This window comes from Lissotriton vulgaris, unplaced genomic scaffold, assembly GCF_964263255.1.
Source record: "Lissotriton vulgaris unplaced genomic scaffold, aLisVul1.2 SCAFFOLD_2159, whole genome shotgun sequence".
In the NCBI taxonomy this organism is placed as follows: domain Eukaryota; kingdom Metazoa; phylum Chordata; class Amphibia; order Caudata; family Salamandridae; genus Lissotriton; species Lissotriton vulgaris.
In genome coordinates, this window is record NW_028240990.1 from 296871 (window position 1) to 323808 (window position 26938).

The window sequence follows — 26938 nt, forward strand, 5'->3', positions numbered from 1 at the left end:
AGATAGTGATAATACAATATAAAGAAATGAATTATTCATAAACATAAGTACTGAAGCTGAAAACTAAAAACTGTTCTTTCCCATCCACAATTTAAGCAAGAGGTTCTTTTCCTTTCTCATCTTTATGATCAGTAATAAGATAGTTCATTTTGCTGATTTCTTATCTGACAACATTCTTGACTTACACAGTGCATTTAATTGTGAATTTCTTTGAAAGAGGAATTCAGATTAATACATTTGACATGTCTTTCGAAAGATTCTACTTTGTGGTTATGGATCTACTTTAGAAAAACAGAGTGTAAATATCTGTGTGTCTTAATTTCAAGATTGTTATTTAAAAGTTCATCTCTTCTGTCCCCAAAATACACAATTTGATTCCTCAAGTTTTCTTTTAATGAAGGCTTTCCAATTAAAAAAAGTTCCGTGTTCCCCTTATCAATAACAGTAAGATTTAAACAAGTAATATCTTGGATCAGCCTCTTGTGATGAGTTGAGAAAACAGTCAGCTCACAAAATATCTCATTATTTTGAGCCATTTTATTTCCATGTTTTCTAAAAGTTCTATCATTTGCTCACATCAAATAGACTTTAAAAATACAATCAATAAATCAATGTTTCACTCTACCCGTGTTAGATTTATGATATTTATGAATACACTTGACAGAAAAAGATTTGGTCATAAGTCATGAAAGTGGTCCCACCGAGATTTGAACTCGGATCCTTGGATTCAAAGTCCAAAGTGCTAACCATTACACCATGGAACCTCCCATGTGACAGGGGAGCAAATTGCTGCAGCAATGTGGACATTTCACATTTTTTATTTTCTACAGTCAAAGACAAACAGAATTATATAACTTTTCTATTCTGTTCAACTTTTGCCTATTGAACTATGTTAGGGAAGGATGTTGCACAAAGGACTCAAGTAACGCTATGACTCTGTTGAACAGTACTTTTTATGTGAGATAAGATTTTGCAATAAAAGATAAGATTACCCCGTGAATGCAATCTCTTCTGCCAAAATGGAAAGCTCAACCTGGTACAGGTGGGTTGATGGTGTTATGCTTGTCAATCTGGACTCTGAAAACAGGGATCTAAGTACAAAGCTCAGTGGGACTTATCTAAACTTTACGATTTTTTTTCCATTCAGTTCTTAGAAGTATTAATTGGAAAAACATCTCATTTACTTATAAACTTGTACGTATCAACTTATATGTATGTATCTCCCTATATATCGCTATATGTCTATGTATATTTATCGGAAAATATAAATATATACATTATAAAAATACATATAATTAATAGAGGTGAAAATAATGAACAGTTGTTGCCTGTCCGCATTTGAAACATGAGCCTCTTCTCCTTCCTCTTCTATATGTCCTGAAATTGAGATAGTCACTTTTTAATCAATTTTGATCTAACAACATAGTTGATTTGTACAAAGCATATCATACGATCTGTGAATAATTCTAAAAAAGAAAATTAGATCAGTACCTTTGAGGCCTCCAAGCAAAAGCTTATATTTCATGATTGCAGATCGACTGTTGAAAATCAGCATGAGAAATGTTTTATTTCACAATTTCCATACTAATATACAAAAAACATTTGTACTATCTGAATGATACCGTCATTGTGGTTCTCTAGGTTTGATTTAAGAACACATCTCTTTCAAAATGTGCTATATTCGCCTTATCAATAGTGTGGAAATCTTCAAAAAGGAATGCTGGGAATCAGCCCTCTGAAATGCATTTGAGAAAAACAGGATAGGATTGTGTAATGTCGCACTATTTTGTGTAGGAATGTGATGTTATGTGTATTATAAAGTTCGTATTTCTGTAACTTGTTCAAGCTGTTGGACATTTTGAAAGGAGTCAACGTTTGTCTCTTTCAACCTACTGGTGTTGGATTGGAGCTATCAATAACAAAAGATGACAGGAATGTAAAAGGTCGAGATTAGTAAAATAGTACCTCAAAGAATTGGACTGGTACCTTTGCATGCAAAGACCAAAGTGCCAAGCGTTGCTCTTTGGAGCCACCCATGTGAGAGACAGAGAAATGGATGTAGTAGTTTGGAAATGTAGAATGTTTTAATATTCTTCAGTCAAATATGATCATTATTTTGTAAATTGCATTTCCTGATAAACGTTTGCACATTTAACACTGTTATGGAGAATGCAGCTGAAAAGAATCGAATCACATTATAGCTCTTTACACTATGAGCATTCAACTGAGATATCTTTTCATCAATGTAAGAAAAGCCCCCGCACTGATGCGCTCTCTTTTGTCTCAATGGAAAAATCCCTCATGTATGGCAGGGTTCCATGGTGTAATGGTTAGCACTCTGGACTCTGAATCCAGCGATCCGAGTTCAAATCTCTGTGGGACCTGCTTGAATTATGAGATTTAATATTTCACTAATTTCTTAGAATTTGGACTTGGAAAAACATAACGTCAAAGTTTTATACTGAAACTTATCAACGTATAAGTATGTATCTATGTACACATGGCTATATCCATCTAGATAGTGATAATACAATATAAAGAAATGAATTATTCATAAACATAAGTACTGAAGCTGAAAACTAAAAACTGTTCTTTCCCATCCACAATTTAAGCAAGAGGTTCTTTTCCCTTCTCATCTTTATGATCAGTAATAAGATAGTTCATTTTGCTGATTTCTTATCTGACAACATTCTTGACTTACACAGAGCATTTAATTGTGAATTTCTTTGAAAGAGGAATTCAGATTAATACATTTGACATGTCTTTCGAAAGATTCTACTTTGTGGTTATGGATCTACTTTAGAAAAACAGAGTGTAAATATCTGTGTGTCTTAATTTCAAGATTGTTATTTAAAAGTTCATCTCTTCTGTCCCCAAAATACACAATTTGATTCCTCAAGTTTTCTTTTAATGAAGGCTTTCCAATTAAAAAAGTTCCGTGTTCCCCTTATCAATAACAGTAAGATTTAAACAAGTAATATCTTGGATCAGCCTCTTGTGATGAGTTGAGAAAACAGAGTCAGCTCACAAAATATCTCATTATTTTGAGCCATTTTATTTCCATGTTTTCTAAAAGTTCTATCATTTGCTCACATCAAATAGACTTTAAAAATACAATCAATAAATCAATGTTTCACTCTACCCGTGTTAGATTTATGATATTTATGAATACACTTGACAGAAAAAGATTTGGTCATAAGTCATGAAAGTGGTCCCACCGAGATTTGAACTCGGATCCTTGGATTCAAAGTCCAAAGTGCTAACCATTACACCATGGAACCTCCCATGTGACAGGGGAGCAAATTGCTGCAGCAATGTGGATATTTCACATTTTTTATTTTCTACAGTCAAAGACAAACAGAATTATATAACTTTTCTATTCTGTTCAACTTTTGCCTATTGAACTATGTTAGGGAAGGATGTTGCACAAAGGACTCAAGTAACGCTATGACTCTGTTGAACAGTACTTTTTATGTGAGATAAGATTTTGCAATAAAAGATAAGATTACCCCGTGAATGCAATCTCTTCTGCCAAAATGGAAAGCTCAACCTGGTACAGGTGGGTTGATGGTGTTATGCTTGTCAATCTGGACTCTGAAAACAGGGATCTAAGTACAAAGCTCAGTGGGACTTATCTAAACTTTACGATTTTTTTTCCATTCAGTTCTTAGAAGTATTAATTGGAAAAACATCTCATTTACTTATAAACTTGTACGTATCAACTTATATGTATGTATCTCCCTATATATCGCTATATGTCTATGTATATTTATCGGAAAATATAAATATATACATTATAAAAATACATATAATTAATAGAGGTGAAAATAATGAACAGTTGTTGCCTGTCCGCATTTGAAACATGAGCCTCTTCTCCTTCCTCTTCTATATGTCCTGAAATTGAGATAGTCACTTTTTAATCAATTTTGATCTAACAACATAGTTGATTTGTACAAAGCATATCATACGATCTGTGAATAATTCTAAAAAAGAAAATTAGATCAGTACCTTTGAGGCCTCCAAGCAAAAGCTTATATTTCATGATTGCAGATCGACTGTTGAAAATCAGCATGAGAAATGTTTTATTTCACAATTTCCATACTAATATACAAAAAACATTTGTACTATCTGAATGATACCGTCATTGTGGTTCTCTAGGTTTGATTTAAGAACACATCTCTTTCAAAATGTGCTATATTCGCCTTATCAATAGTGTGGAAATCTTCAAAAAGGAATGCTGGGAATCAGCCCTCTGAAATGCATTTGAGAAAAACAGGATAGGATTGTGTAATGTCGCACTATTTTGTGTAGGAATGTGATGTTATGTGTATTATAAAGTTCGTATTTCTGTAACTTGTTCAAGCTGTTGGACATTTTGAAAGGAGTCAACGTTTGTCTCTTTCAACCTACTGGTGTTGGATTGGAGCTATCAATAACAAAAGATGACAGAAATGTAAAAGGTCGAGATTAGTAAAATAGTACCTCAAAGAATTGGACTGGTACCTTTGCATGCAAAGTCCAAAGTGCCAAGCGTTGCTCTTTGGAGCCACCCATGTGAGAGACAGAGAAATGGATGTAGTAGTTTGGAAATGTAGAATGTTTTAATATTCTTCAGTCAAATATGATCATTATTTTGTAAATTGCATTTACTGATAAACGTTTGCACATTTAACACTGTTATGGAGAATGCAGCTGAAAAGAATCAAATCACATTATAGCTCTTTACACTATGAGCATTCAACTGAGATATCTTTTCATCAATGTAAGAAAAGCCCCCGCACTGATGCGCTCTCTTTTGTCTCAATGGAAAAATCCCTCATGTATGGCAGGGTTCCATGGTGTAATGGTTAGCACTCTGGACTCTGAATCCAGCGATCCGAGTTCAAATCTCTGTGGGACCTGCTTGAATTATGAGATTTAATATTTCACTAATTTCTTAGAATTTGGACTTGGAAAAACATAACGTCAAAGTTTTATACTGAAACTTATCAACGTATAAGTATGTATCTATGTACACATGGCTATATCCATCTAGATAGTGATAATACAATATAAAGAAATGAATTATTCATAAACATAAGTACTGAAGCTGAAAACTAAAAACTGTTCTTTCCCATCCACAATTTAAGCAAGAGGTTCTTTTCCCTTCTCATCTTTATGATCAGTAATAAGATAGTTCATTTTGCTGATTTCTTATCTGACAACATTCTTGACTTACACAGAGCATTTAATTGTGAATTTCTTTGAAAGAGGAATTCAGATTAATACATTTGACATGTCTTTCGAAAGATTCTACTTTGTGGTTATGGATCTACTTTAGAAAAACAGAGTGTAAATATCTGTGTGTCTTAATTTCAAGATTGTTATTTAAAAGTTCATCTCTTCTGTCCCCAAAATACACAATTTGATTCCTCAAGTTTTCTTTTAATGAAGGCTTTCCAATTAAAAAAGTTCCGTGTTCCCCTTATCAATAACAGTAAGATTTAAACAAGTAATATCTTGGATCAGCCTCTTGTGATGAGTTGAGAAAACAGAGTCAGCTCACAAAATATCTCATTATTTTGAGCCATTTTATTTCCATGTTTTCTAAAAGTTCTATCATTTGCTCACATCAAATAGACTTTAAAAATACAATCAATAAATCAATGTTTCACTCTACCCGTGTTAGATTTATGATATTTATGAATACACTTGACAGAAAAAGATTTGGTCATAAGTCATGAAAGTGGTCCCACCGAGATTTGAACTGGGATCCTTGGATTCAAAGTCCAAAGTGCTAACTATTACACCATGGAACCTCCCATGTGACAGGGGAGGAAATTGCTGCATTTGGACATTTCACATTTTTTATTTTCTACAGTCAAAGACAAACAGAATTATATAACTTTTCTATTCTGTTCAACTTTTGCCTATTGAACTATGTTAGGGAAGGATGTTGCACAAAGGACTCAAGTAACGCTATGACTCTGTTGAACAGTACTTTTTATGTGAGATAAGATTTTGCAATAAAAGATAAGATTCCCCCGTGAATGCAATCTCTTCTGCCAAAATGGAAAGCTCAACCTGGTACAGGTGGGTTGATGGTGTTATGCTTGTCAATCTGGACTCTGAAAACAGGGATCTAAGTACAAAGCTCAGTGAGACTTATCTAAACTTTACGATTTTTTTTCCATTCAGTTCTTAGAAGTATTAATTGGAAAAACATCTCATTTACTTATAAACTTGTACGTATCAACTTATATGTATGTATCTCCCTATATATCGCTATATGTCTATGTATATTTATCGGAAAATATAAATATATACATTATAAAAATACATATAATTAATAGAGGTGAAAATAATGAACAGTTGTTGCCTCTCCGCATTTGAAACATGAGCGTCTTCTCCTTCCTCTTCTATATGTCCTGAAATTGAGATAGTCACTTTTTAATCAATTTTGATCTAACAACATAGTTGATTTGTACAAAGCATATCATACGATCTGTGAATAATTCTAAAAAAGAAAATTAGATCAGTACCTTTGAGGCCTCCAAGCAAAAGCTTATATTTCATGATTGCAGATCGACTGTTGAAAATCAGCATGAGAAATGTTTTATTTCACAATTTCCATACTAATATACAAAAAACATTTGTACTATCTGAATGATACCGTCATTGTGGTTCTCTAGGTTTGATTTAAGAACACATCTCTTTCAAAATGTGCTATGTTCGCCTTATCAATAGTGTGGAAATCTTCAAAAAGGAATGCTGGGAATCAGCCCTCTGAAATGCATTTGAGAAAAACAGGATAGGATTTTGTAATGTCGCACTATTTTGTGTAGGAATGTGATGTTATGTGTATTATAAAGTTCGTATTTCTGTAACTTGTTCAAGCTGTTGGACATTTTGAAAGGAGTCAACATTTGTCTCTTTCAACCTACTGGTGTTGGATTGGAGCTATCAATAACAAAATATGACAGAAATGTAAAAGGTCGAGATTAGTAAAATAGTACCTCAAAGAATTGGACTGGTACCTTTGCATGCAAAGTCCAAAGTGCCAAGCGTTGCTCTTTGGAGCCACCCATGTGAGAGACAGAGAAATGGATGTAGTAGTTTGGAAATGTAGAATGTTTTAATATTCTTCAGTCAAATATGATCATTATTTTGTAATTTGCATGTCCTGATAAACGTTTGCACATTTAACACTGTTATGGAGAATGTAGCTGAAAAGAATCAAATCACATTGTAGCTCTTTACACTATGAGCATTCAACTGAGTTATCTTTTCATCAATGTAAGAAAAGCCCCTGCACTGATGCGCTCTCTTTTGTCTCAATGGAAAAATCCCTCATGTATGGCAGGGTTCCATGGTGTAATGGTTAGCACTCTGGACTCTGAATCCAGCGATCCGAGTTCAAATCTCGGTGGGACCTGCTTGAATTATGAGATTTAATATTTCACTAATTTCTTAGAATTTGGACTTGGAAAAACATAACGTCAAAGTTTTATACTGAAACTTATCAACGTATAAGTATGTATCTATGTACAGATGGCTATATCCATCTAGATAGCGATAATACAATATAAAGAAATGAAAAATTCATAAACATAAGTACTGAAGCTGAAAACTAAAAACTGTTCTTTCCCATCCACAATTTAAGCAAGAGGTTCTTTTCCTTTCTCATCTTTATGATCAGTAATAAGATAGTTAATTTTGCTGATTTCTTATCTGACAACATTCTTAACTTACACAGTGCATTTAATTGTGAATTTCTTTGAAAGAGGAATTCAGATTAATACATTTGACATGTCTTTCGAAAGATTCTACTTTGTGGTTATGGATCTACTTTAGAAAAACAGAGTGTAAATATCTGTGTGTCTTAATTTCAAGATTGTTATTTAAAAGTTCATCTCTTCTGTCCCCAAAATACACAATTTGATTCCTCAAGTTTTCTTTTAATGAAGGCTTTCCAATTTAAAAAGTTCCTTGTTCCCCTTATCAATAACAGTACGATTTATACAAGTAATATCTTGCATCAGCTTCTTGTGATGAGTTGAGAAAACAGAGTCAGCTCACAAAATGTCTCATTATTTTGAGCCATTTTATTTCCATGTTTTCTAAAAGTTCTATCATTTGCTCACATCAAATAGACTTTAAAAATACAATCAATAAATTAATGTTTCACTCTACCCGTGTTAGATTTATGATATTTATGAATACACTTGACAGAAAAAGATTTGGTCATAAGTCACGAAAGTGGTCCCACCGAGATTTGAACTCGGATCCTTGGATTCAAAGTCCAAAGTGCTAACCATTACACCATGGAACCTCCCATGTGACAGGGGAGCAAATTGCTGCAGCAATGTGGACATTTCACATTTTTTATTTTCTACAGTCAAAGACAAACAGAATTACATAACTTTTCTATTCTGTTCAACTTTTGCCTATTGAACTATGTTAGGGAAGGATGTTGCACAAAGGACTCAAGTAACGCTATGACTCTGTTGAACAGTACTTTTTATGTGAGATAAGATTTTGCAATAAAAGATAAGATTCCCCCGTGAATGCAATCTCTTCTGCCAAAATGGAAAGCTCAACCTGGTACAGGTGGGTTGATGATGTTATGCTTGTCAATCTGGACTCTGAAAACAGGGATCTAAGTACAAAGCTCAGTGGGACTTATCTAAACTTTACGATTTTTTTTCCATTCAGTTCTTAGAAGTATTAATTGGAAAAACATCTCATTTACTTATAAACTTGTACGTATCAACTTATATGTATGTATCTCCCTATATATCGCTATATGTCTATGTATTTTTATCGGAAAATATAAATATATACATTATAAAAATATGTATAATTAATAGAGGTGAAAATAAAGAACAGTTGTTGCCTCTCCGCATTTGAAACATGAGCTTCTTCTCCTTCCTCTTCTATATGTCCTGAAATTGAGATAGTCACTTTTTAATCAATTTTGATCTAACAGCATAGTTGATTTGTACAAAGCATATCATACGATCTGTGAATAATTCTAAAAAAGAAAATTAGATCAGTACCTTTGAGGCCTCCAAGCAAAAGCTTATATTTCATGATTGCAGATCGACTGTTGAAAATCAGCATGAGAAATGTTTTATTTCACAATTTCCATACTAATATACAAAAAACATTTGTACTATCTGAATGATACCGTCATTGTGGTTCTCTAGGTTTGATTTAAGAACACATCTCTTTCAAAATGTGCTATATTCGCCTTATCAATAGTGTAGAAATCTTCAAAAAGGAATGCTGGGAATCAGCCCTCTGAAATGCATTTGAGAAAAACAGGATAGGATTTTGTAATGTCGCACTATTTTGTGTAGGAATCTGATGTAAAAGTATTATAAAGTTCGTATTTCTGTAACTTGTTCAAGCTGTTGGACATTTTGAAAGGAGTCAACATTTGTCTCGTTCAACCTACTGGTATTGGATTGGAGCTATCAATAACAAAAGATGACAGAAATGTAAAAGGTTGAGATTAGTAAAATAGTACCTCAAAGAATTGGACTGGTACCTTTGCATGCAAAGTCCAAAGTGCCAACCGTTGCTCTTTGGAGCCACCCATGTGAGAGACAGAGAAATGGATGTAGTAGTTTGGAAATGTAGAATGTTTTAATATTCTTCAGTCAAATATGATCATTATTTTGTAAATTGCATGTTCTGATAAACGTTTGCACATTTAACACTGTTATGGAGAATGTAGCTGAAAAGAATCAAATCACATTGTAGCTCTTTACACTATGAGCATTCAACTGAGTTATCTTTTCATCAATGTAAGAAAAGCCCCTGCACTGATGCGCTCTCTTTTGTCTCAATGGAAAAATCCCTCATGTATGGCAGGGTTCCATGGTGTAATGGTTAGCACTCTGGACTCTGAATCCAGCGATCCGAGTTCAAATCTCGGTGGGACCTGCTTGAATTATGAGATTTAATATTTCACTAATTTCTTAGAATTTGGACTTGGAAAAACATAACGTCAAAGTTTTATACTGAAACTTATCAACGTATAAGTATGTATCTATGTACAGATGGCTATATCCATCTAGATAGCGATAATACAATATAAAGAAATGAAAAATTCATAAACATAAGTACTGAAGCTGAAAACTAAAAACTGTTCTTTCCCATCCACAATTTAAGCAAGAGGTTCTTTTCCTTTCTCATCTTTATGATCAGTAATAAGATAGTTAATTTTGCTGATTTCTTATCTGACAACATTCTTAACTTACACAGTGCATTTAATTGTGAATTTCTTTGAAAGAGGAATTCAGATTAATACATTTGACATGTCTTTCGAAAGATTCTACTTTGTGGTTATGGATCTACTTTAGAAAAACAGAGTGTAAATATCTGTGTGTCTTAATTTCAAGATTGTTATTTAAAAGTTCATCTCTTCTGTCCCCAAAATACACAATTTGATTCCTCAAGTTTTCTTTTAATGAAGGCTTTCCAATTTAAAAAGTTCCTTGTTCCCCTTATCAATAACAGTACGATTTATACAAGTAATATCTTGCATCAGCTTCTTGTGATGAGTTGAGAAAACAGAGTCAGCTCACAAAATGTCTCATTATTTTGAGCCATTTTATTTCCATGTTTTCTAAAAGTTCTATCATTTGCTCACATCAAATAGACTTTAAAAATACAATCAATAAATTAATGTTTCACTCTACCCGTGTTAGATTTATGATATTTATGAATACACTTGACAGAAAAAGATTTGGTCATAAGTCACGAAAGTGGTCCCACCGAGATTTGAACTCGGATCCTTGGATTCAAAGTCCAAAGTGCTAACCATTACACCATGGAACCTCCCATGTGACAGCGGAGCAAATTGCTGCAGCAATGTGGACATTTCACATTTTTTATTTTCTACAGTCAAAGACAAACAGAATTACATAACTTTTCTATTCTGTTCAACTTTTGCCTATTGAACTATGTTAGGGAAGGATGTTGCACAAAGGACTCAAGTAACGCTATGACTCTGTTGAACAGTACTTTTTATGTGAGATAAGATTTTGCAATAAAAGATAAGATTCCCCCGTGAATGCAATCTCTTCTGCCAAAATGGAAAGCTCAACCTGGTACAGGTGGGTTGATGATGTTATGCTTGTCAATCTGGACTCTGAAAACAGGGATCTAAGTACAAAGCTCAGTGGGACTTATCTAAACTTTACGATTTTTTTTCCATTCAGTTCTTAGAAGTATTAATTGGAAAAACATCTCATTTACTTATAAACTTGTACGTATCAACTTATATGTATGTATCTCCCTATATATCGCTATATGTCTATGTATTTTTATCGGAAAATATAAATATATACATTATAAAAATATGTATAATTAATAGAGGTGAAAATAAAGAACAGTTGTTGCCTCTCCGCATTTGAAACATGAGCTTCTTCTCCTTCCTCTTCTATATGTCCTGAAATTGAGATAGTCACTTTTTAATCAATTTTGATCTAACAGCATAGTTGATTTGTACAAAGCATATCATACGATCTGTGAATAATTCTAAAAAAGAAAATTAGATCAGTACCTTTGAGGCCTCCAAGCAAAAGCTTATATTTCATGATTGCAGATCGACTGTTGAAAATCAGCATGAGAAATGTTTTATTTCACAATTTCCATACTAATATACAAAAAACATTTGTACTATCTGAATGATACCGTCATTGTGGTTCTCTAGGTTTGATTTAAGAACACATCTCTTTCAAAATGTGCTATATTCGCCTTATCAATAGTGTAGAAATCTTCAAAAAGGAATGCTGGGAATCAGCCCTCTGAAATGCATTTGAGAAAAACAGGATAGGATTTTGTAATGTCGCACTATTTTGTGTAGGAATCTGATGTAAAAGTATTATAAAGGTCGTATTTCTGTAACTTGTTCAAGCTGTTGGACATTTTGAAAGGAGTCAACATTTGTCTCGTTCAACCTACTGGTATTGGATTGGAGCTATCAATAACAAAAGATGACAGAAATGTAAAAGGTTGAGATTAGTAAAATAGTACCTCAAAGAATTGGACTGGTACCTTTGCATGCAAAGTCCAAAGTGCCAACCGTTGCTCTTTGGAGCCACCCATGTGAGAGACAGAGAAATGGATGTAGTAGTTTGGAAATGTAGAATGTTTTAATATTCTTCAGTCAAATATGATCATTATTTTGTAAATTGCATGTTCTGATAAACGTTTGCACATTTAACACTGTTATGGAGAATGTAGCTGAAAAGAATCAAATCACATTGTAGCTCTTTACACTATGAGCATTCAACTGAGTTATCTTTTCATCAATGTAAGAAAAGCCCCTGCACTGATGCGCTCTCTTTTGTCTCAATGGAAAAATCCCTCATGTATGGCAGGGTTCCATGGTGTAATGGTTAGCACTCTGGACTCTGAATCCAGCGATCCGAGTTCAAATCTCGGTGGGACCTGCTTGAATTATGAGATTTAATATTTCACTAATTTCTTAGAATTTGGACTTGGAAAAACATAACGTCAAAGTTTTATACTGAAACTTATCAACGTATAAGTATGTATCTATGTACAGATGGCTATATCCATCTAGATAGCGATAATACAATATAAAGAAATGAAAAATTCATAAACATAAGTACTGAAGCTGAAAACTAAAAACTGTTCTTTCCCATCCACAATTTAAGCAAGAGGTTCTTTTCCTTTCTCATCTTTATGATCAGCAATAAGATAGTTAATTTTGCTGATTTCTTATCTGACAACATTCTTAACTTACACAGTGCATTTAATTGTGAATTTCTTTGAAAGAGGAATTCAGATTAATACATTTGACATGTCTTTCGAAAGATTCTACTTTGTGGTTATGGATCTACTTTAGAAAAACAGAGTGTAAATATCTGTGTGTCTTAATTTCAAGATTGTTATTTAAAAGTTCATCTCTTCTGTCCCCAAAATACACAATTTGATTCCTCAAGTTTTCTTTTAATGAAGGCTTTCCAATTTAAAAAGTTCCTTGTTCCCCTTATCAATAACAGTACGATTTATACAAGTAATATCTTGCATCAGCTTCTTGTGATGAGTTGAGAAAACAGAGTCAGCTCACAAAATGTCTCATTATTTTGAGCCATTTTATTTCCATGTTTTCTAAAAGTTCTATCATTTGCTCACATCAAATAGACTTTAAAAATACAATCAATAAATTAATGTTTCACTCTACCCGTGTTAGATTTATGATATTTATGAATACACTTGACAGAAAAAGATTTGGTCATAAGTCACGAAAGTGGTCCCACCGAGATTTGAACTCGGATCCTTGGATTCAAAGTCCAAAGTGCTAACCATTACACCATGGAACCTCCCATGTGACAGGGGAGCAAATTGCTGCAGCAATGTGGACATTTCACATTTTTTATTTTCTACAGTCAAAGACAAACAGAATTACATAACTTTTCTATTCTGTTCAACTTTTGCCTATTGAACTATGTTAGGGAAGGATGTTGCACAAAGGACTCAAGTAACGCTATGACTCTGTTGAACAGTACTTTTTATGTGAGATAAGATTTTGCAATAAAAGATAAGATTCCCCCGTGAATGCAATCTCTTCTGCCAAAATGGAAAGCTCAACCTGGTACAGGTGGGTTGATGGTGTTATGCTTGTCAATCTGGACTCTGAAAACAGGGATCTAAGTACAAAGCTCAGTGGGACTTATCTAAACTTTACGATTTTTTTTCCATTCAGTTCTTAGAAGTATTAATTGGAAAAACATCTCATTTACTTATAAACTTGTACGTATCAACTTATATGTATGTATCTCCCTATATATCGCTATATGTCTATGTATTTTTATCGGAAAATATAAATATATACATTATAAAAATATGTATAATTAATAGAGGTGAAAATAAAGAACAGTTGTTGCCTCTCCGCATTTGAAACATGAGCTTCTTCTCCTTCCTCTTCTATATGTCCTGAAATTGAGATAGTCACTTTTTAATCAATTTTGACCTAACAGCATAGTTGATTTGTACAAAGCATATCATACGATCTGTGAATAATTCTAAAAAAAGAAAATTAGATCAGTACCTTTGAGGCCTCCAAGCAAAAGCTTATATTTCATGATTGCAGATCGACTGTTGAAAATCAGCATGAGAAATGTTTTATTTCACAATTTCCATACTAATATACAAAAAACATTTGTACTATCTGAATGATACCGTCATTGTGGTTCTCTAGGTTTGATTTAAGAACACATCTCTTTCAAAATGTGCTATATTCGCCTTATCAATAGTGTAGAAATCTTCAAAAAGGAATGCTGGGAATCAGCCCTCTGAAATGCATTTGAGAAAAACAGGATAGGATTTTGTAATGTCGCACTATTTTGTGTAGGAATCTGATGTAAAAGTATTATAAAGTTCGTATTTCTGTAACTTGTTCAAGCTGTTGGACATTTTGAAAGGAGTCAACATTTGTCTCGTTCAACCTACTGGTATTGGATTGGAGCTATCAATAACAAAAGATGACAGAAATGTAAAAGGTTGAGATTAGTAAAATAGTACCTCAAAGAATTGGACTGGTACCTTTGCATGCAAAGTCCAAAGTGCCAACCGTTGCTCTTTGGAGCCACCCATGTGAGAGACAGAGAAATGGATGTAGTAGTTTGGAAATGTAGAATGTTTTAATATTCTTCAGTCAAATATGATCATTATTTTGTAAATTGCATGTCCTGATAAACGTTTGCACATTTAACACTGTTATGGAGAATGTAGCTGAAAAGAATCAAATCACATTGTAGCTCTTTACACTATGAGCATTCAACTGAGTTATCTTTTCATCAATGTAAGAAAAGCCCCTGCACTGATGCGCTCTCTTTTGTCTCAATGGAAAAATCCCTCATGTATGGCAGGGTTCCATGGTGTAATGGTTAGCACTCTGGACTCTGAATCCAGCGATCCGAGTTCAAATCTCGGTGGGACCTGCTTGAATTATGAGATTTAATATTTCACTAATTTCTTAGAATTTGGACTTGGAAAAACATAACGTCAAAGTTTTATACTGAAACTTATCAACGTATAAGTATGTATCTATGTACAGATGGCTATATCCATCTAGATAGCGATAATACAATATAAAGAAATGAAAAATTCATAAACATAAGTACTGAAGCTGAAAACTAAAAACTGTTCTTTCCCATCCACAATTTAAGCAAGAGGTTCTTTTCCTTTCTCATCTTTATGATCAGTAATAAGATAGTTAATTTTGCTGATTTCTTATCTGACAACATTCTTAACTTACACAGTGCATTTAATTGTGAATTTCTTTGAAAGAGGAATTCAGATTAATACATTTGACATGTCTTTCGAAAGATTCTACTTTGTGGTTATGGATCTACTTTAGAAAAACAGAGTGTAAATATCTGTGTGTCTTAATTTCAAGATTGTTATTTAAAAGTTCATCTCTTCTGTCCCCAAAATACACAATTTGATTCCTCAAGTTTTCTTTTAATGAAGGCTTTCCAATTTAAAAAGTTCCTTGTTCCCCTTATCAATAACAGTACGATTTATACAAGTAATATCTTGCATCAGCTTCTTGTGATGAGTTGAGAAAACAGAGTCAGCTCACAAAATGTCCCATTATTTTGAGCCATTTTATTTCCATGTTTTCTAAAAGTTCTATCATTTGCTCACATCAAATAGACTTTAAAAATACAATCAATAAATTAATGTTTCACTCTACCCGTGTTAGATTTATGATATTTATGAATACACTTGACAGAAAAAGATTTGGTCATAAGTCACGAAAGTGGTCCCACCGAGATTTGAACTCGGATCCTTGGATTCAAAGTCCAAAGTGCTAACCATTACACCATGGAACCTCCCATGTGACAGGGGAGCAAATTGCTGCAGCAATGTGGACATTTCACATTTTTTATTTTCTACAGTCAAAGACAAACAGAATTACATAACTTTTCTATTCTGTTCAACTTTTGCCTATTGAACTATGTTAGGGAAGGATGTTGCACAAAGGACTCAAGTAACGCTATGACTCTGTTGAACAGTACTTTTTATGTGAGATAAGATTTTGCAATAAAAGATAAGATTCCCCCGTGAATGCAATCTCTTCTGCCAAAATGGAAAGCTCAACCTGGTACAGGTGGGTTGATGGTGTTATGCTTGTCAATCTGGACTCTGAAAACAGGGATCTAAGTACAAAGCTCAGTGGGACTTATCTAAACTTTACGATTTTTTTTCCATTCAGTTCTTAGAAGTATTAATTGGAAAAACATCTCATTTACTTATAAACTTGTACGTATCAACTTATATGTATGTATCTCCCTATATATCGCTATATGTCTATGTATTTTTATCGGAAAATATAAATATATACATTATAAAAATATGTATAATTAATAGAGGTGAAAATAAAGAACAGTTGTTGCCTCTCCGCATTTGAAACATGAGCTTCTTCTCCTTCCTCTTCTATATGTCCTGAAATTGAGATAGTCACTTTTTAATCAATTTTGACCTAACAGCATAGTTGATTTGTACAAAGCATATCATACGATCTGTGAATAATTCTAAAAAAAGAAAATTAGATCAGTACCTTTGAGGCCTCCAAGCAAAAGCTTATATTTCATGATTGCAGATCGACTGTTGAAAATCAGCATGAGAAATGTTTTATTTCACAATTTCCATACTAATATACAAAAAACATTTGTACTATCTGAATGATACCGTCATTGTGGTTCTCTAGGTTTGATTTAAGAACACATCTCTTTCAAAATGTGCTATATTCGCCTTATCAATAGTGTAGAAATCTTCAAAAAGGAATGCTGGGAATCAGCCCTCTGAAATGCATTTGAGAAAAACAGGATAGGATTTTGTAATGTCGCACTATTTTGTGTAGGAATCTGATGTAAAAGTATTATAAAGTTCGTATTTCTGTAACTTGTTCAAGCTGTTGGACATTTTGAAAGGAGTCAACATTTGTCTCGTTCAACCTACTGGTATTGGATTGGAGCTATCAATAACAAAAGATGACAGAAATGTAAAAGGTTGAGATTAGTAAAATAGTACCTCAAAGAATTGGACTGGTACCTTTGCATGCAAAGTCCAAAGTGCCAACCGTTGCTCTTTGGAGCCACCCATGTGAGAGACAGAGAAATGGATGTAGTAGTTTGGAAATGTAGAATGTTTTAATATTCTTCAGTCAAATATGATCATTATTTTGTAAATTGCATGTCCTGATAAACGTTTGCACATTTAACACTGTTATGGAGAATGTAGCTGAAAAGAATCAAATCACATTGTAGCTCTTTACACTATGAGCATTCAACTGAGTTATCTTTTCATCAATGTAAGAAAAGCCCCTGCACTGATGCGCTCTCTTTTGTCTCAATGGAAAAATCCCTCATGTATGGCAGGGTTCCATGGTGTAATGGTTAGCACTCTGGACTCTGAATCCAGCGATCCGAGTTCAAATCTCGGTGGGACCTGCTTGAATTATGAGATTTAATATTTCACTAATTTCTTAGAATTTGGACTTGGAAAAACATAACGTCAAAGTTTTATACTGAAACTTATCAACGTATAAGTATGTATCTATGTACAGATGGCTATATCCATCTAGATAGCGATAATACAATATAAAGAAATGAAAAATTCATAAACATAAGTACTGAAGCTGAAAACTAAAAACTGTTCTTTCCCATCCACAATTTAAGCAAGAGGTTCTTTTCCTTTCTCATCTTTATGATCAGTAATAAGATAGTTAATTTTGCTGATTTCTTATCTGACAACATTCTTAACTTACACAGTGCATTTAATTGTGAATTTCTTTGAAAGAGGAATTCAGATTAATACATTTGACATGTCTTTCGAAAGATTCTACTTTGTGGTTATGGATCTACTTTAGAAAAACAGAGTGTAAATATCTGTGTGTCTTAATTTCAAGATTGTTATTTAAAAGTTCATCTCTTCTGTCCCCAAAATACACAATTTGATTCCTCAAGTTTTCTTTTAATGAAGGCTTTCCAATTTAAAAAGTTCCTTGTTCCCCTTATCAATAACAGTACGATTTATACAAGTAATATCTTGCATCAGCTTCTTGTGATGAGTTGAGAAAACAGAGTCAGCTCACAAAATGTCCCATTATTTTGAGCCATTTTATTTCCATGTTTTCTAAAAGTTCTATCATTTGCTCACATCAAATAGACTTTAAAAATACAATCAATAAATTAATGTTTCACTCTACCCGTGTTAGATTTATGATATTTATGAATACACTTGACAGAAAAAGATTTGGTCATAAGTCACGAAAGTGGTCCCACCGAGATTTGAACTCGGATCCTTGGATTCAAAGTCCAAAGTGCTAACCATTACACCATGGAACCTCCCATGTGACAGGGGAGCAAATTGCTGCAGCAATGTGGACATTTCACATTTTTTATTTTCTACAGTCAAAGACAAACAGAATTACATAACTTTTCTATTCTGTTCAACTTTTGCCTATTGAACTATGTTAGGGAAGGATGTTGCACAAAGGACTCAAGTAACGCTATGACTCTGTTGAACAGTACTTTTTATGTGAGATAAGATTTTGCAATAAAAGATAAGATTCCCCCGTGAATGCAATCTCTTCTGCCAAAATGGAAAGCTCAACCTGGTACAGGTGGGTTGATGGTGTTATGCTTGTCAATCTGGACTCTGAAAACAGGGATCTAAGTACAAAGCTCAGTGGGACTTATCTAAACTTTACGATTTTTTTTCCATTCAGTTCTTAGAAGTATTAATTGGAAAAACATCTCATTTACTTATAAACTTGTACGTATCAACTTATATGTATGTATCTCCCTATATATCGCTATATGTCTATGTATTTTTATCGGAAAATATAAATATATACATTATAAAAATATGTATAATTAATAGAGGTGAAAATAAAGAACAGTTGTTGCCTCTCCGCATTTGAAACATGAGCTTCTTCTCCTTCCTCTTCTATATGTCCTGAAATTGAGATAGTCACTTTTTAATCAATTTTGACCTAACAGCATAGTTGATTTGTACAAAGCATATCATACGATCTGTGAATAATTCTAAAAAAAGAAAATTAGATCAGTACCTTTGAGGCCTCCAAGCAAAAGCTTATATTTCATGATTGCAGATCGACTGTTGAAAATCAGCATGAGAAATGTTTTATTTCACAATTTCCATACTAATATACAAAAAACATTTGTACTATCTGAATGATACCGTCATTGTGGTTCTCTAGGTTTGATTTAAGAACACATCTCTTTCAAAATGTGCTATATTCGCCTTATCAATAGTGTAGAAATCTTCAAAAAGGAATGCTGGGAATCAGCCCTCTGAAATGCATTTGAGAAAAACAGGATAGGATTTTGTAATGTCGCACTATTTTGTGTAGGAATCTGATGTAAAAGTATTATAAAGTTCGTATTTCTGTAACTTGTTCAAGCTGTTGGACATTTTGAAAGGAGTCAACATTTGTCTCGTTCAACCTACTGGTATTGGATTGGAGCTATCAATAACAAAAGATGACAGAAATGTAAAAGGTTGAGATTAGTAAAATAGTACCTCAAAGAATTGGACTGGTACCTTTGCATGCAAAGTCCAAAGTGCCAACCGTTGCTCTTTGGAGCCACCCATGTGAGAGACAGAGAAATGGATGTAGTAGTTTGGAAATGTAGAATGTTTTAATATTCTTCAGTCAAATATGATCATTATTTTGTAAATTGCATGTCCTGATAAACGTTTGCACATTTAACACTGTTATGGAGAATGTAGCTGAAAAGAATCAAATCACATTGTAGCTCTTTACACTATGAGCATTCAACTGAGTTATCTTTTCATCAATGTAAGAAAAGCCCCTGCACTGATGCGCTCTCTTTTGTCTCAATGGAAAAATCCCTCATGTATGGCAGGGTTCCATGGTGTAATGGTTAGCACTCTGGACTCTGAATCCAGCGATCCGAGTTCAAATCTCGGTGGGACCTGCTTGAATTATGAGATTTAAAATTTCACTAATTTCTTAGAATTTGGACTTGGAAAAACATAACGTCAAAGTTTTATACTGAAACTTATCAACGTATAAGTATGTATCTATGTACAGATGGCTATATCCATCTAGATAGCGATAATACAATATAAAGAAATGAAAAATTCATAAACATAAGTACTGAAGCTGAAAACTAAAAACTGTTCTTTCCCATCCACAATTTAAGCAAGAGGTTCTTTTCCTTTCTCATCTTTATGATCAGTAATAAGATAGTTAATTTTGCTGATTTCTTATCTGACAACATTCTTAACTTACACAGTGCATTTAATTGTGAATTTCTTTGAAAGAGGAATTCAGATTAATACATTTGACATGTCTTTCGAAAGATTCTACTTTGTGGTTATGGATCTACTTTAGAAAAACAGAGTGTAAATATCTGTGTGTCTTAATTTCAAGATTGTTATTTAAAAGTTCATCTCTTCTGTCCCCAAAATACACAATTTGATTCCTCAAGTTTTCTTTTAATGAAGGCTTTCCAATTTAAAAAGTTCCTTGTTCCCCTTATCAATAACAGTACGATTTATACAAGTAATATCTTGCATCAGCTTCTTGTGATGAGTTGAGAAAACAGAGTCAGCTCACAAAATGTCTCATTATTTTGAGCCATTTTATTTCCATGTTTTCTAAAAGTTCTATCATTTGCTCACATCAAATAGACTTTAAAAATACAATCAATAAATTAATGTTTCACTCTACCCGTGTTAGATTTATGATATTTATGAATACACTTGACAGAAAAAGATTTGGTCATAAGTCACGAAAGTGGTCCCACCGAGATTTGAACTCGGATCCTTGGATTCAAAGTCCAAAGTGCTAACCATTACACCATGGAACCTCCCATGTGACAGGGGAGCAAATTGCTGCAGCAATGTGGACATTTCACATTTTTTATTTTCTACAGTCAAAGACAAACAGAATTACATAACTTTTCTATTCTGTTCAACTTTTGCCTATTGAACTATGTTAGGGAAGGATGTTGCACAAAGGACTCAAGTAACGCTATGACTCTGTTGAACAGTACTTTTTATGTGAGATAAGATTTTGCAATAAAAGATAAGATTCCCCCGTGAATGCAATCTCTTCTGCCAAAATGGAAAGCTCAACCTGGTACAGGTGGGTTGATGGTGTTATGCTTGTCAATCTGGACTCTGAAAACAGGGATCTAAGTACAAAGCTCAGTGGGACTTATCTAAACTTTACGATTTTTTTTCCATTCAGTTCTTAGAAGTATTAATTGGAAAAACATCTCATTTACTTATAAACTTGTACGTATCAACTTATATGTATGTATCTCCCTATATATCGCTATATGTCTATGTATTTTTATCGGAAAATATAAATATATACATTATAAAAATATGTATAATTAATAGAGGTGAAAATAAAGAACAGTTGTTGCCTCTCCGCATTTGAAACATGAGCTTCTTCTCCTTCCTCTTCTATATGTCCTGAAATTGAGAGAGTCACTTTTTAATCAATTTTGATCTAACAGCATAGTTGATTTGTACAAAGCATATCATACGATCTGTGAATAATTCTAAAAAAGAAAATTAGATCAGTACCTTTGAGGCCTCCAAGCAAAAGCTTATATTTCATGATTGCAGATCGACTGTTGAAAATCAGCATGAGAAATGTTTTATTTCACAATTTCCATACTAATATACAAAAAACATTTGTACTATCTGAATGATACCGTCATTGTGGTTCTCTAGGTTTGATTTAAGAACACATCTCTTTCAAAATGTGCTATATTCGCCTTATCAATAGTGTAGAAATCTTCAAAAAGGAATGCTGGGAATCAGCCCTCTGAAATGCATTTGAGAAAAACAGGATAGGATTTTGTAATGTCGCACTATTTTGTGTAGGAATCTGATGTAAAAGTATTATAAAGTTCGTATTTCTGTAACTTGTTCAAGCTGTTGGACATTTTGAAAGGAGTCAACATTTGTCTCGTTCAACCTACTGGTATTGGATTGGAGCTATCAATAACAAAAGATGACAGAAATGTAAAAGGTTGAGATTAGTAAAATAGTACCTCAAAGAATTGGACTGGTACCTTTGCATGCAAAGTCCAAAGTGCCAACCGTTGCTCTTTGGAGCCACCCATGTGAGAGACAGAGAAATGGATGTAGTAGTTTGGAAATGTAGAATGTTTTAATATTCTTCAGTCAAATATGATCATTATTTTGTAAATTGCATGTTCTGATAAACGTTTGCACATTTAACACTGTTATGGAGAATGTAGCTGAAAAGAATCAAATCACATTGTAGCTCTTTACACTATGAGCATTCAACTGAGTTATCTTTTCATCAATGTAAGAAAAGCCCCTGCACTGATGCGCTCTCTTTTGTCTCAATGGAAAAATCCCTCATGTATGGCAGGGTTCCATGGTGTAATGGTTAGCACTCTGGACTCTGAATCCAGCGATCCGAGTTCAAATCTCGGTGGGACCTGCTTGAATTATGAGATTTAATATTTCACTAATTTCTTAGAATTTGGACTTGGAAAAACATAACGTCAAAGTTTTATACTGAAACTTATCAACGTATAAGTATGTATCTATGTACAGATGGCTATATCCATCTAGATAGCGATAATACAATATAAAGAAATGAAAAATTCATAAACATAAGTACTGAAGCTGAAAACTAAAAACTGTTCTTTCCCATCCACAATTTAAGCAAGAGGTTCTTTTCCTTTCTCATCTTTATGATCAGTAATAAGATAGTTAATTTTGCTGATTTCTTATCTGACAACATTCTTAACTTACACAGTGCATTTAATTGTGAATTTCTTTGAAAGAGGAATTCAGATTAATACATTTGACATGTCTTTCGAAAGATTCTACTTTGTGGTTATGGATCTACTTTAGAAAAACAGAGTGTAAATATCTGTGTGTCTTAATTTCAAGATTGTTATTTAAAAGTTCATCTCTTCTGTCCCCAAAATACACAATTTGATTCCTCAAGTTTTCTTTTAATGAAGGCTTTCCAATTTAAAAAGTTCCTTGTTCCCCTTATCAATAACAGTACGATTTATACAAGTAATATCTTGCATCAGCTTCTTGTGATGAGTTGAGAAAACAGAGTCAGCTCACAAAATGTCTCATTATTTTGAGCCATTTTATTTCCATGTTTTCTAAAAGTTCTATCATTTGCTCACATCAAATAGACTTTAAAAATACAATCAATAAATTAATGTTTCACTCTACCCGTGTTAGATTTATGATATTTATGAATACACTTGACAGAAAAAGATTTGGTCATAAGTCACGAAAGTGGTCCCACCGAGATTTGAACTCGGATCCTTGGATTCAAAGTCCAAAGTGCTAACCATTACACCATGGAACCTCCCATGTGACAGGGGAGCAAATTGCTGCAGCAATGTGGACATTTCACATTTTTTATTTTCTACAGTCAAAGACAAACAGAATTACATAACTTTTCTATTCTGTTCAACTTTTGCCTATTGAACTATGTTAGGGAAGGATGTTGCACAAAGGACTCAAGTAACGCTATGACTCTGTTGAACAGTACTTTTTATGTGAGATAAGATTTTGCAATAAAAGATAAGATTCCCCCGTGAATGCAATCTCTTCTGCCAAAATGGAAAGCTCAACCTGGTACAGGTGGGTTGATGGTGTTATGCTTGTCAATCTGGACTCTGAAAACAGGGATCTAAGTACAAAGCTCAGTGGGACTTATCTAAACTTTACGATTTTTTTTCCATTCAGTTCTTAGAAGTATTAATTGGAAAAACATCTCATTTACTTATAAACTTGTACGTATCAACTTATATGTATGTATCTCCCTATATATCGCTATATGTCTATGTATTTTTATCGGAAAATATAAATATATACATTATAAAAATATGTATAATTAATAGAGGTGAAAATAAAGAACAGTTGTTGCCTCTCCGCATTTGAAACATGAGCTTCTTCTCCTTCCTCTTCTATATGTCCTGAAATTGAGATAGTCACTTTTTAATCAATTTTGACCTAACAGCATAGTTGATTTGTACAAAGCATATCATACGATCTGTGAATAATTCTAAAAAAAGAAAATTAGATCAGTACCTTTGAGGCCTCCAAGCAAAAGCTTATATTTCATGATTGCAGATCGACTGTTGAAAATCAGCATGAGAAATGTTTTATTTCACAATTTCCATACTAATATACAAAAAACATTTGTACTATCTGAATGATACCGTCATTGTGGTTCTCTAGGTTTGATTTAAGAACACATCTCTTTCAAAATGTGCTATATTCGCCTTATCAATAGTGTAGAAATCTTCAAAAAGGAATGCTGGGAATCAGCCCTCTGAAATGCATTTGAGAAAAACAGGATAGGATTTTGTAATGTCGCACTATTTTGTGTAGGAATCTGATGTAAAAGTATTATAAAGTTCGTATTTCTGTAACTTGTTCAAGCTGTTGGACATTTTGAAAGGAGTCAACATTTGTCTCGTTCAACCTACTGGTATTGGATTGGAGCTATCAATAACAAAAGATGACAGAAATGTAAAAGGTTGAGATTAGTAAAATAGTACCTCAAAGAATTGGACTGGTACCTTTGCATGCAAAGTCCAAAGTGCCAACCGTTGCTCTTTAGAGCCACCCATGTGAGAGACAGAGAAATGGATGTAGTAGTTTGGAAATGTAGAATGTTTTAATATTCTTCAGTCAAATATGATCATTATTTTGTAAATTGCATGTCCTGATAAACGTTTGCACATTTAACACTGTTATGGAGAATGTAGCTGAAAAGAATCAAATCACATTGTAGCTCTTTACACTATGAGCATTCAACTGAGTTATCTTTTCATCAATGTAAGAAAAGCCCCTGCACTGATGCGCTCTCTTTTGTCTCAATGGAAAAATCCCTCATGTATGGCAGGGTTCCATGGTGTAATGGTTAGCACTCTGGACTCTGAATCCAGCGATCCGAGTTCAAATCTCGGTGGGACCTGCTTGAATTATGAGATTTAATATTTCACTAATTTCTTAGAATTTGGACTTGGAAAAACATAACGTCAAAGTTTTATACTGAAACTTATCAACGTATAAGTATGTATCTATGTACAGATGGCTATATCCATCTAGATAGCGATAATACAATATAAAGAAATGAAAAATTCATAAACATAAGTACTGAAGCTGAAAACTAAAAACTGTTCTTTCCCATCCACAATTTAAGCAAGAGGTTCTTTTCCTTTCTCATCTTTATGATCAGTAATAAGATAGTTAATTTTGCTGATTTCTTATCTGACAACATTCTTAACTTACACAGTGCATTTAATTGTGAATTTCTTTGAAAGAGGAATTCAGATTAATACATTTGACATGTCTTTCGAAAGATTCTACTTTGTGGTTATGGATCTACTTTAGAAAAACAGAGTGTAAATATCTGTGTGTCTTAATTTCAAGATTGTTATTTAAAAGTTCATCTCTTCTGTCCCCAAAATACACAATTTGATTCCTCAAGTTTTCTTTTAATGAAGGCTTTCCAATTTAAAAAGTTCCTTGTTCCCCTTATCAATAACAGTACGATTTATACAAGTAATATCTTGCATCAGCTTCTTGTGATGAGTTGAGAAAACAGAGTCAGCTCACAAAATGTCTCATTATTTTGAGCCATTTTATTTCCATGTTTTCTAAAAGTTCTATCATTTGCTCACATCAAATAGACTTTAACAATACAATCAATAAATTAATGTTTCACTCTACCCGTGTTAGATTTATGATATTTATGAATACACTTGACAGAAAAAGATTTGGTCATAAGTCACGAAAGTGGTCCCACCGAGATTTGAACTCGGATCCTTGGATTCAAAGTCCAAAGTGCTAACCATTACACCATGGAACCTCCCATGTGACAGGGGAGCAAATTGCTGCAGCAATGTGGACATTTCACATTTTTTATTTTCTACAGTCAAAGACAAACAGAATTACATAACTTTTCTATTCTGTTCAACTTTTGCCTATTGAACTATGTTAGGGAAGGATGTTGCACAAAGGACTCAAGTAACGCTATGACTCTGTTGAACAGTACTTTTTATGTGAGATAAGATTTTGCAATAAAAGATAAGATTCCCCCGTGAATGCAATCTCTTCTGCCAAAATGGAAAGCTCAACCTGGTACAGGTGGGTTGATGGTGTTATGCTTGTCAATCTGGACTCTGAAAACAGGGATCTAAGTACAAAGCTCAGTGGGACTTATCTAAACTTTACGATTTTTTTTCCATTCAGTTCTTAGAAGTATTAATTGGAAAAACATCTCATTTACTTATAAACTTGTACGTATCAACTTATATGTATGTATCTCCCTATATATCGCTATATGTCTATGTATTTTTATCGGAAAATATAAATATATACATTATAAAAATATGTATAATTAATAGAGGTGAAAATAAAGAACAGTTGTTGCCTCTCCGCATTTGAAACATGAGCTTCTTCTCCTTCCTCTTCTATATGTCCTGAAATTGAGATAGTCACTTTTTAATCAATTTTGACCTAACAGCATAGTTGATTTGTACAAAGCATATCATACGATCTGTGAATAATTCTAAAAAAAGAAAATTAGATCAGTACCTTTGAGGCCTCCAAGCAAAAGCTTATATTTCATGATTGCAGATCGACTGTTGAAAATCAGCATGAGAAATGTTTTATTTCACAATTTCCATACTAATATACAAAAAACATTTGTACTATCTGAATGATACCGTCATTGTGGTTCTCTAGGTTTGATTTAAGAACACATCTCTTTCAAAATGTGCTATATTCGCCTTATCAATAGTGTAGAAATCTTCAAAAAGGAATGCTGGGAATCAGCCCTCTGAAATGCATTTGAGAAAAACAGGATAGGATTTTGTAA

General features: G+C 33.3%; 18 non-coding genes across 18 annotated transcripts; 8 read left to right on the top strand and 10 right to left on the bottom strand.

Annotated features, from left to right (window-relative positions):
- Nucleotides 1–692: 692 nt before the first annotated feature.
- On the bottom strand, nt 693–764 carry TRNAQ-UUG (transfer RNA glutamine (anticodon UUG)). The gene has a single exon. It is a non-coding gene; the product is annotated as a tRNA-Gln (tRNA).
- A 2445-nt stretch (nt 765–3209) lies between these two features.
- TRNAQ-UUG (transfer RNA glutamine (anticodon UUG)) lies at nt 3210–3281 on the bottom strand. The gene has a single exon. It is a non-coding gene; the product is annotated as a tRNA-Gln (tRNA).
- Nucleotides 3282–7342: 4061 nt separating this feature from the next.
- TRNAQ-CUG (transfer RNA glutamine (anticodon CUG)) lies at nt 7343–7414 on the top strand. The gene has a single exon. It is a non-coding gene; the product is annotated as a tRNA-Gln (tRNA).
- Nucleotides 7415–8239: 825 nt separating this feature from the next.
- On the bottom strand, nt 8240–8311 carry TRNAQ-UUG (transfer RNA glutamine (anticodon UUG)). The gene has a single exon. It is a non-coding gene; the product is annotated as a tRNA-Gln (tRNA).
- A 1547-nt stretch (nt 8312–9858) lies between these two features.
- TRNAQ-CUG (transfer RNA glutamine (anticodon CUG)) lies at nt 9859–9930 on the top strand. The gene has a single exon. It is a non-coding gene; the product is annotated as a tRNA-Gln (tRNA).
- Nucleotides 9931–10755: 825 nt separating this feature from the next.
- Nucleotides 10756–10827, bottom strand: TRNAQ-UUG (transfer RNA glutamine (anticodon UUG)). Its single transcript has one exon. It is a non-coding gene; the product is annotated as a tRNA-Gln (tRNA).
- A 1547-nt stretch (nt 10828–12374) lies between these two features.
- TRNAQ-CUG (transfer RNA glutamine (anticodon CUG)) lies at nt 12375–12446 on the top strand. The gene has a single exon. It is a non-coding gene; the product is annotated as a tRNA-Gln (tRNA).
- An 825-nt stretch (nt 12447–13271) lies between these two features.
- Nucleotides 13272–13343, bottom strand: TRNAQ-UUG (transfer RNA glutamine (anticodon UUG)). Its single transcript has one exon. It is a non-coding gene; the product is annotated as a tRNA-Gln (tRNA).
- Nucleotides 13344–14891: 1548 nt separating this feature from the next.
- On the top strand, nt 14892–14963 carry TRNAQ-CUG (transfer RNA glutamine (anticodon CUG)). The gene has a single exon. It is a non-coding gene; the product is annotated as a tRNA-Gln (tRNA).
- An 825-nt stretch (nt 14964–15788) lies between these two features.
- TRNAQ-UUG (transfer RNA glutamine (anticodon UUG)) lies at nt 15789–15860 on the bottom strand. The gene has a single exon. It is a non-coding gene; the product is annotated as a tRNA-Gln (tRNA).
- A 1548-nt stretch (nt 15861–17408) lies between these two features.
- On the top strand, nt 17409–17480 carry TRNAQ-CUG (transfer RNA glutamine (anticodon CUG)). The gene has a single exon. It is a non-coding gene; the product is annotated as a tRNA-Gln (tRNA).
- Nucleotides 17481–18305: 825 nt separating this feature from the next.
- TRNAQ-UUG (transfer RNA glutamine (anticodon UUG)) lies at nt 18306–18377 on the bottom strand. The gene has a single exon. It is a non-coding gene; the product is annotated as a tRNA-Gln (tRNA).
- Nucleotides 18378–19925: 1548 nt separating this feature from the next.
- TRNAQ-CUG (transfer RNA glutamine (anticodon CUG)) lies at nt 19926–19997 on the top strand. The gene has a single exon. It is a non-coding gene; the product is annotated as a tRNA-Gln (tRNA).
- Nucleotides 19998–20822: 825 nt separating this feature from the next.
- Nucleotides 20823–20894, bottom strand: TRNAQ-UUG (transfer RNA glutamine (anticodon UUG)). The gene has a single exon. It is a non-coding gene; the product is annotated as a tRNA-Gln (tRNA).
- A 1547-nt stretch (nt 20895–22441) lies between these two features.
- On the top strand, nt 22442–22513 carry TRNAQ-CUG (transfer RNA glutamine (anticodon CUG)). The gene has a single exon. It is a non-coding gene; the product is annotated as a tRNA-Gln (tRNA).
- Nucleotides 22514–23338: 825 nt separating this feature from the next.
- Nucleotides 23339–23410, bottom strand: TRNAQ-UUG (transfer RNA glutamine (anticodon UUG)). The gene has a single exon. It is a non-coding gene; the product is annotated as a tRNA-Gln (tRNA).
- A 1548-nt stretch (nt 23411–24958) lies between these two features.
- Nucleotides 24959–25030, top strand: TRNAQ-CUG (transfer RNA glutamine (anticodon CUG)). The gene has a single exon. It is a non-coding gene; the product is annotated as a tRNA-Gln (tRNA).
- Nucleotides 25031–25855: 825 nt separating this feature from the next.
- TRNAQ-UUG (transfer RNA glutamine (anticodon UUG)) lies at nt 25856–25927 on the bottom strand. Its single transcript has one exon. It is a non-coding gene; the product is annotated as a tRNA-Gln (tRNA).
- Between the last annotated feature and the right edge of the window lie 1011 nt (nt 25928–26938).